Source organism: Camelina sativa, chromosome 6, assembly GCF_030686135.1.
Source record: "Camelina sativa cultivar CO46 ecotype springtype chromosome 6, ASM3068613v1".
Classification (NCBI taxonomy): domain Eukaryota; kingdom Viridiplantae; phylum Streptophyta; class Magnoliopsida; order Brassicales; family Brassicaceae; genus Camelina; species Camelina sativa.
The window spans coordinates 59,210-69,306 of record NC_141885.1 but is presented as its reverse complement, the minus strand read 5'-3'; the positions used below and the strand labels follow the sequence as shown (position 1 = coordinate 69,306).

The following is a 10,097-nucleotide window of genomic DNA, read 5'->3' as shown; positions in this document are numbered from 1 at the left end:
GAATCTTCAGGCTCCTTGCCCATCTCTATCACCACAAAGTCAGTGTGGATCCTTGCTCTTCCTATCTTGATTGGGACATTCTCTAACCTCCCAACTACCTCTCTATTTGTCCCATCAGCTAGGCACACATGGAGTTTAGTAGATTTGAAGTCAATTCTCCCAAGCTTTTGTGCTATGGAGTATGGCATCACACTTGTTGAAGCTCCCAAATCACAAAGGCATTGGTGGTAGTGAAGATAGCTAAGTGTGCAAGGCAGATAGAATGGACCTGGATCCTTAAGCTTGATTGGAATGATAACTCCTCCAAGGTCCTCAAGATCCTTCTCATCTTGAGCTTCAGCCTTCTTCTTTGACAAATCAAGCAAAAAGTCTTTGTAGAGAGGATATGGATCATACTGTTCCAAGGCAGGTCCTCTCTCTTCTTCTTGGTAAGCAATGGTGATCTCTTGTATGGCCAACACTTCCTCAACCACAGCTTTTTCCTTTAAAACCCTCTCTTCTTCTTGTTGCTTAGCCATCATCTCCTTTCTCTCAATGATTTCCCTAAGCTCCTTAATCTTTTGTGCTTTGAAACGTCCTGGGAATGGAAGAGGTGGCTTGTAAGCAGGAGGAGTGTACTTAGCAGGCTTGACAGCCTCGGACTGTCCAGCTCGATTGACCACTCGAGCACGCACTCGGTCGAGTGGCTGCTCGAGTCCATGGTCGAGCTCAGGTGCGAGCTACAATTGCTTGTTACAAACATCACTTGGGGCTTCAGTAACTAATGAATTCCCCCAAACGTGAACTGCACTGTCCTCAGTGGGTTCTTCCTCATGAACTTGAATGGCTTTGGCTGTGAACTCCCTTGGATTTTGGACAGCTTTTCCAGGGAGTTGGTTGGGTTTTGGAGCTGAAGAAGAGGCTATGTTACTCTCTATGTACTTAACTCTGGAATTCAGACCCTCAAACTTCATATTCAGATCATTGTATTGAGATGTGAGCCTTTGGTTTAGCTCAGCAAACTGTTTGGCTTCCTCTATCTTCCCTTGTGTTTGACCAATCAACAGCTGTTGTACCATGGCTCTAAGGTCTTGTTCCTGGCCTTGGTTAGTCTGAAACCCTGGTGGGGGACACAACTGGGGCTGGAACACCTGTTGCTGTTGTTTGGGGACATAGTTTTGGTGCTGTTGAGGCTGTTGAGGAGGGTAGACTTGATCTTGTGGGTTGGCCACATTTGTGCTCCTATAGGACAGATTATTGGTCCTAAACCCTCCTTGGTTATAACCCTTGAAGCCTCCTTGGTTTTGCATATAGCATAACTCAGCAAACTCATTCTCTCCCTCTTGAACTGGAGGCTCCTCTTCACTAACAAAGTGAATAGACTTTTGCTGACTTAGCAAGATCCTATCAAGCTTTTCATTCACCATTTTCAGATCCTTCTTGTACTTGTCGTCTTGATCAGTTGATGATGACCTTATGGTTCTGTCATAGTCCTCATTGTAGTTCCCATCAGACTGTGCAAGGTTCTCTACTAACTCCCAGCCTTCTTCCACATTCTTGTTGAGGAAGTTTCCATTGGAGGCTGTATCAAGAAGCATTCTGAACTTGGGAAGCACTCCTCTATACAATGTGCTCAACAAAGACTCCACACTGAAACCATGATGAGGACATTGAGTTTGGTATCCCTTGAATCTCTCCCAAGCTTCACAAAAGCTTTCATTACTCCTTTGAGCAAATCCAGAGATCTCATTCCTTAGTCTTGCTGTCCTAGCATTGGAGAAAAACTTGGCCAAGAAAGCCTTCTTGCATGCATCCCAAGTAGTGATTGCACCAGTAGGGAGAGTCTTTTCCCATAAATGAGCCTTGTCCCCAAGTGAGAAAGGGAACAACCTCAGCTTGAAACCATCTTCACTTACTCCATTGATCTTGGTAAGACCACAGATTCTATCAAACTCATCAAGATGATCTAGTGGATCTTCCATAGGCAATCCATGGAATTTATTGGCCTGAATCATTGAGATCAATCCACTCTTGATCTCAAAGTTGTTGTTGGCAACAGTTGGTGGCACAATGCCAGCTCTTTGGTTGTGAGTGTTGGGGGCATCTCCAGCACCAATGTTCCTTGGTCTCTGAACCTGATCCTGTTGATCCATAGCTACTATAACCTCTTGTTGTTGCTGAACAACTCTCCTTTGCTTAGCTCCTAAACTCTTGGTCTTTTTGTTGATGTTGTCAATAGGCCTAAGAAGATTGTCCTTTCCTTTAGACCTTGTGTGCATTAACAGACACAAACGATTTTTGCTAGGCAAGCGACTGAGCACAGGCTCAAGTAGGAGGTCAAGTCGACTGGAAAATGATGGTTATAGAGATCCGGCTTCTGGCTCGAGCAGGTGCTCGATCACGACTCGGTCGAGTGATGGTCGAGTGACTGGTCGAGTGGTGCCTGAAATGGAACTTCAACCCAGAAACAGAAGATTCGAGTACAGCAACCTCACAAGCGTATAAAAGAACTTAATCTTAGACTAATATGGATCCTAAATGTCACAAAAACACACTCAAATGGGCAACGGCGCCAAATTGAAACAAGTTTTCTTTTGTGGTGTGAATGATGATGTATGCAATGGTGAGATATGAATGGAATGATGGATGGGTGTTTCAATTCCCCTTATGCTATTGCAGTACAAGAGGTATCAATCCTAAATGAGTGTTTGTGAACAATTAAGATATGCATATGAATCTAAGTTAAGACAAATGTAAAGATTGTTTGTCACTAACAATCCTAGGAAGAAAATGTAAAATGCAGAAAATAAACTACAAGAACTAACAACTAGATGCAAATGAAACTGAATGATTGAAACAGTGATAAAGCAAGAACAGAAACAGAGACTACTACTAATGAACTAATGCAAGATAATTAATGAACTGAAAACTAAATGTATGCAACTGGAATGAAATAGGAATGAAACAAGACAAACACAAATCATAGACACAGAGTTCTGGGGATGAACTCGAGCAGCACTCGACCGAGTGTAGGTCGAGTGGGTGGTCGAGCTAGACTAGACGCAGAAACAGAGCAATGCAATAAAAACAGAGTAATGCTAAATCCAGTCAAACAACAAGCAAGCAACAGGATTAAGACTAAGATTTCAATAAACAAAGAAGGTCCTGAGGATGGATTCATGGGATGGACTAATCATTGTGGTTATCTAACTTGGTCAACAAATCTCAAGCAAACTTTGAGCTAACCTCTAGACATATTAATCTAAAACAAGTTTCTCCCACTCTCATGGTCAAGAAACAATCAAACCTATGCAATTCTAGACTTGTTCTCACACAGTAAAGAATCTACACAAGCAGGCATTAAGCAATACATCTCAAACCAAACAAGACCTCTAATCTCTTAGCAAGCCTAATGGTAAGCTCTAGATCTAGCCTTATCTATGCTTCCTAAACATTGGTGTGATGCTAAGAAGCTTGAAATCAGACTCTACCCTCTCAGACATAGAATCAGCATTAGGATCATCTACCCTAGAAGAGATCTACAACAATCAAGCTTGACCAAGTCACACAAACCACAAGATCAATCCATCCTAACCCATCCTCATGATCCTAAGGAAACTACTCACAACAATACATGGTGATCAAAGTCAAAAACCCAGAAAATATTGAAACTTGCATTATTAGATAGATTAAACAAAGATCTTCAATATTGATGAAAGGATGAAACTCAAATTCTCAATATCTTGAAAGTTATAGAACCAACAAAATATAAGAATCTAGTCTTCTTTCATAAGGAAGTACAAGATCTTAAAAATAAATATGCAAAAGGAATAAAACTAAAAAAGGTAAAAACTAGGTTTAGGGAATATCTAAAAAGTTGGACTCTTTGGTGGCTGCAGGTACAAGGCCTTATATAGGTGAGGAGGTGGAAGCCCTAAAAATAGAAAAAGTCAAAGTAGTCAACGGCTCGGTCAACTCGACCAGTGCTCGGTCGAGTCCATGGTCGAGCTGGCTTCTCTCGTGGACACTCCACTCGGTCGAGTCCATCTACCCACTCGGTCGAGTCCATCTACCCACTCGGTCGAGTGCTTGGTCGAGTTGGACTCTGGACCTTGGTTCTTCAGCCTTAACTCTCTTGCTTTCCCTTCAAGATTGCTTCACTTCTCCTCAGGATTGTTTCCGTGCTCCTTAAGCTCCAAAATCACCTGTTTATGCATGAAAAGATGCAAATGCAATGCAACTAAACTCTAATGCATGATTAGTCCTAAAGCTACACAATAATGGCCTAAATGGATAGCAAAAGATGCAAAAGTTATGAATAAACTAAGGGAAAACAAGGTAAAATATATGAACATCAACGACCGAGTTAAAGACACCGTTCACACAATGGTTGCGGATGTCCACCCTTAGTCCACGGATAAAGCGACGTACTTGTGCTTTCTCATCCTCAATTTCCTTTCCCACAAAGCACCTAAGGCGACTGAACTTAACGTCATACGCGCGTACCGTCATCTCCCCTTGTACCAGGTTCAGGTACTCGCTTTCCAGTCGGTCCCAAGCCTCCGGGGGAAAGAATTTCTTGTTGAATTCTATCTCAAAGTCCGCATAGGTTAGGACTTGACAACATGTACGTTTCTCCACTGATACCCACCAGTCATGGGCTTCCTCTTCCAGGAAATGGACAACAATGTCCTTTTGATACTCCTCCGGGCAGCGAGTGGAGTTGAAGTTCCTTACAAGTCGACTCCTCCACTCGTCAGCCACAATCGGGTCCGTACTACCCGGAAAATGTTTTGTCTTTAGCCTCGTGACATGCTCAAGTGCATCAAGGTAGTCCTTTCTCTTTCTCGGAGAATCTCCAGGACCTACCCCAATGGTCCCGCAACAATCTTGCTACGTACCGTTGGTACCACAGGATCTGGTACCAACGCCTTTGTGAGCACGTCCAGCTGTGCCATCATGGCCTTCATCGTTTCCCACTGTTCCTGGGACGATGGTACAACATTCGGTTGCCCATTCACGTCTGTAGCTCCGCTACTCTCCGGCTTATCATTATCCGGTTGTTTCTCTGCAGCCTCAGGTCCGGCTGTAATCAGGATGTCCATGTTCCCCGCGTCCGCATCGACCATAATCTCTGCGTCCATGGTCCCATCGGCCACCTCCTTGCCTTTCCTTTTCTTTTCCTTGCTGCTCTTACCCATATGCAAAATTATGCATTAGTCACGGCTAAATTAACAAACCGCAAATAGTAAGAACAACTACCTCGAGATCCCATGAAGCCGATGAGTGGTGATGCCCCAAACCCGCACTACCGGTCCTAGAACCAAGCATGCTCTAATACCAACTTGAAAGACCCCATCCCCGGCCATCTATGGCCGGAGAGGTTCTCCTGTCCCATTACACTACTTAGTCATATTTTAGGGTCCATTCCTTTAAACAATGTTCGTTTGCACATTCTGTGATTCATACATAATCCTTATGATATAATACTTAGAGTAAGTAAACATTCGATATTCATTAAGTTTGCATAATAAGCTAGTACAAGCTGTATAATCGATCCTATCTACCCTTCACACCACCACTCATCTTCCCGGCCATGAGTCCCGCGCCTAAGCACTTCCTTTCCCGCGATCACCCTCCTTTCCTGAAACCAAGTAGGCATCAATAACATTCCCTTTTCCGTCGTACATGTCATGCAATGCACGCTAGGTACTAATAACCGTCCAGTATAGAGGTCGGCCGGTAGAGAGTTATCCCGCGCATCAGTTCGGATGGTGTATTGGGTGTCTGTACCAATCCCTGTCCAACCGCCGAGCCACGTTTACTTTTCTCTGCCCGATCAGTCCGTACTCGGACACCTTGGATGGTACGCTGATCGGTAGGTAGGTAGCATGCGCATCAGTTCGGTTGTTTCACGGCGAACCTGGCGGTTTCCAATCCACTTCCGAGTCACACCCCCTTTCCTACGACCAACCGGACCATCCGAAGCATTACTTATGCTTATGTTTGATGCACTACCCCAATACCCAGAGCCTATATGGACGGTACTGTACCATACCTCCGACCCTTATTACCCTTCTCGCCGAACTGTTTATCTCTCGGATCCTTCTTCCTGATCTTTACTCGTACTCTCGAGTTTTTGGTGTATTTTTCTGTATCTGATGGTGTCCTTGGAATGAGAGGAGCGCCCCCTTTATATAGGGTCCTGGGCCGCGGTTTGGGTCCCAAAAGGCACCCTTCGGACGAATCCGTTCATTCACTCCAGTTCGCTCATGTACGCTCGTCGTACCCGTTCGGCCATGGCCATTAGGCCATGCCCTTTCGGTCCCGAGCTCCCAGCTGGCCAGTGAACAGTCCACTGTCGTCCAGCTGGTCGATCGGGTCGAGCTGGGTTGAGCTCCCTGGCAGCTGGTCGAGCTGGCACTAGCTGGCCGAGCTGACCGCAGCTGGCCACAAGCTGTCCATAGCTGGCCGAGAGCTGTCCGGAGCTGGCCCGGAGCTGTCCGGAGCTGACCAATCCTTGTCCCATACTTGACTCGTTTTTCCCCCTTGACCGAGCTAACGAGTAGCTCTTCCCCGACTTGTCTGAGATCACCCTACCATCCCGGACCAAGCCATGGCCAACGATCCTATTCAGGATCGCGGGCGTTACAGTGATCAATCAAGAATTAATATGAAGAACAACCAAAGATGAAGATCACAGAAGATAATGAACCTAAAAATAATTAGATTTAATAAACCATAAAAACCCTGAACCTAACAAGCAAACTACTCAGACATATTCAATGAAGAACAATACATCTTTCTGAATAACATGCAATAGATATTAAAAAGTAAAAGAGGGAAATTAGGAATCTTCTCTCTATAAAAGAATTAAGATCCGTCTCTCCCAAGAACTCTCGATCTCTCTCTCTCAAAAAGCTGCTAGAATCAAAACTTAAGGGTTTCTAAGCCCTAAAAATACTATATATATATGTCCTAAAACACGTCAATGACTTATGTTGCAATTGTGGAAAACTTCGGGAGGTTTTGTAAAACTTCCAAAACTCTGCTCATGTGTCGACTTATGTGGGTGTCAACCGACACCTAAAGTGGCATCGATCGACACCATCACTCTTGATCAGCTCCGACTTGATTTCTTTGGTTAAATGCTCCAAATATGATCCAAACTGCTCCACTTTGCTCCATCCGTGGCAAATCCAAGAAAACCTGAAAAGACTAAAAAACATCCCAAAAAACAAGTCAAAAGACTCAAAAAGAACACTTATATCATGGTTAAAAACCGCAAAAACCATGATATATCAACTCCCCTAGACTTTGCCTTTGCTTTCCCTCAAGCAAAATAAAAACTTAGACCTGTGAAAGAGGTTTAAAAACATAGGAACTCTGAAAGACCCTGACCCTGTCCATGCGATGGCCGCTGAGGTTCTCTCGTCCCTTACTCGCTACTTAGTCATATTTCATGGTCCATTCTTTAAACAAAGTTCATTCGCTCATTTTGAGATTCAATACTTAGAGTTTATATGATATAAACTTAGAGTAAGGCAAACATTCAGATACTATATTAATAATCAAAGGATTCGATACAAGTTATGAGTTTGCATATAAGCTAGTACAAGCTGTATAATCGATCCTAGCTACCCTTAACACCACCAATCATCTTCCCGGCCATGAGTCTCGCGCCTAAACAGTTCCCTTTCCACGATCACTCTCCTTTCCTGAAATCCAAGTAGCCATCAATAACATTTCCTTTAGGTCGTTCAAGGTCGTACGATGTCATGCAATGCATGCTAAGTCATAATATTTGTGCAGTACAACTGTTGGCCGGTAGAGAGTTATCCTGCGCATCAGTTTGATGGTCTAAAAAGGTATCTGTACAGATCCCGGTCCTGCTGCCGAGCCGTGTTTACTTTTCTCCGACCATATCGTCCGTACATGGACACTCCAGGTGGTACGCTGATCAGTAGGGAGGTAGCATGTGCATCAGTTCGGTTGTATCACAGTGAACCTAGTGGTTCTCAATCCACTTCCGAGCCGCACCCCCTTTCCTCCGAACAACCGAACCAAACGAGCATTATAAATGCTTATGCAGATGCAGCTACCCCATCCCTCAGAACCCATTGGGTCGGTTCTGTACCGTACCTCCGACCCTTAAGCCTTATCGCCATACTCTATCTTGGAACCTTCTTCTCTATTTTATACTCGTTCTTTCTTGAGTTTTTGTTGTGTTTTCTGTTTCTGATGGTATCTTTGGAATGTATGGCGTTCCCTGTATATATAGTTATGTGAACGCCGGACGTCCTAGAGGCTCCGACGGAGTTCTACGTTGTTGGACGTGCGGAAAGACAAGTACTTTTCTCGGACAAAGGAAGATGGGATGAAAGTAGAGAGAGGATGAGTTATGGAGACGAGTTTTAAGGGAAAATGGACATATAGAATACAGAATAGAACATAGGGTGGTGTAAGACCGATGGTACGGACGGCTGAACGCGGTAGCAGACAGACGGACCGGGGAGTACAGACGGTGGCTAGCAAACCGAATAAGAAACTCGACCTCGGTTCTCTAGAGGATGTTGTAGTCGAAGTGAGACACAACTAACGGTCTGAATCGGATGTCGTGCGGTGACGATGGTATGGACTGAACCGACGGTGTACACGAGCGGTGGTGAGCGTCCTAAGCCGACTAGAAGAAGAGAGATCCCGGATCGATCCGTCTAGGGTTTCTTTCAAGCCAAGTCCCGGACTTTGTTGCGAGAAAGAGGATTGAGACAAGAAGCAAAGATTCTCTCTTTGGAAAAATTATGATTTCATTCAAGTCTAAAGATTCTAAGCTAGGGGCGTTGGGAATTTAAATAGTGTAAGGGTTTAGAGGGGACTAGGGACACGCAAACTCGCTATGGTCCGCACACGTTGCCCTTGACGCATCTCCACAGACGGTGAACACGTTGCCCTCTATGTGGTTTAAACAAGGCCACACACGTCACACTATTCCAACGTTCACAAGGGAAGACTCTGGATAAAATTAAAGGAAAAAGACAAAAGAAAGGCCACGTCCTTAGGCCGAGTGCGGATTGCCACATCACCAAAGTTAAACGCGGCGTTCCATGCATCCTTGGGTTAAACGCGGCATTGTGCTGTAGGACTCGTCGCCTCATTAAAACCTTCTCCGGTAAACCTCATGGGAAAAACCCAAAGTAAGGAAAAAGAGTATGAATCATGATCCTACCGTCTTTGGCGCCCTCATCCTTGGGTAAGGATGAAGGCCGTACGGACGATCTCGCCAATGGTTGCCTTGGCCGAGTCGATCTCTTGGTCTTCTTGGACGAAGGCTTGGACGAAGTGGTTGATCCTTTGCTTGGAAGTCCTGGACGAGCTCTTGCTCCGCGTGGTTACACCGGGAGTGATCCTTGGCATGCTGGCTCCGAGTTGTTCTGTGGGGAAACACGTGTTCCGTTGGTGTCAAGGTCTGGTGCGAGTGTTGCTGGCCGCATCTCCGGTCCGGTGCTCACATCATAGAGGGTCCTGGCCGATGTCTAGGCCCCAAAAGGCACCTATTCGACAGAACCGTTCATTCGCTACTGTTCGGTCATGCACGTTTGGTTGTGCTTGTTCGGTCTGTATCCCACCATCCTAAACGCCCACAAGCTCCCCTGCTGAGTTGCACACTGTCCTCCACCGTCCAGCTGGCCGAGCTGGGTTGAGCTCCTTGGCAGCTGGTCGAGCTGACGCTAGCTGGCCGAGCTGACCTTAACTGGCCGGAATCTGGTAGGCAGCTGGTCAAGCTGTCTGTACCTGGTCGGGAGCTGCTCCAAGCTAGCCGAGAGCTGTCCATAACAGGAAATGAGCTAAAAAAAATGGCCGATCGTTGATTCCTTACTTAGCACGTGTTCCCCTCATAGTCCAAGCTAACAAGTAGCTCTTTCCCGACTTGTCTGAAATCTCCCTACCATCTTAAACCATATCCCGGCCTATGATCCTATTCAGGATCGCAGGCGTTACAAGTCTGCCCCCCCCTGAAAGGGATTCGTCCCTGAAACCAGATCAAGTTGATCTTCCCCCATCTCCTTAAACCATTTAGGATAATCAGCCTTCAACTTGTTTTCAGTCTCCCAAGTAGC

The 10,097-nt window shown here is 45.4% G+C and overlaps 1 non-coding gene across 1 annotated transcript; it reads left to right on the top strand.

Annotated features, from left to right (window-relative positions):
• Positions 1-1,632: 1,632 nt before the first annotated feature.
• LOC147942055 (small nucleolar RNA R71) lies at positions 1,633-1,739 on the top strand. The gene has a single exon (XR_015560649.1). It is a non-coding gene; the product is annotated as a small nucleolar RNA R71 (small nucleolar RNA).
• Positions 1,740-10,097: the final 8,358 nt, after the last annotated feature.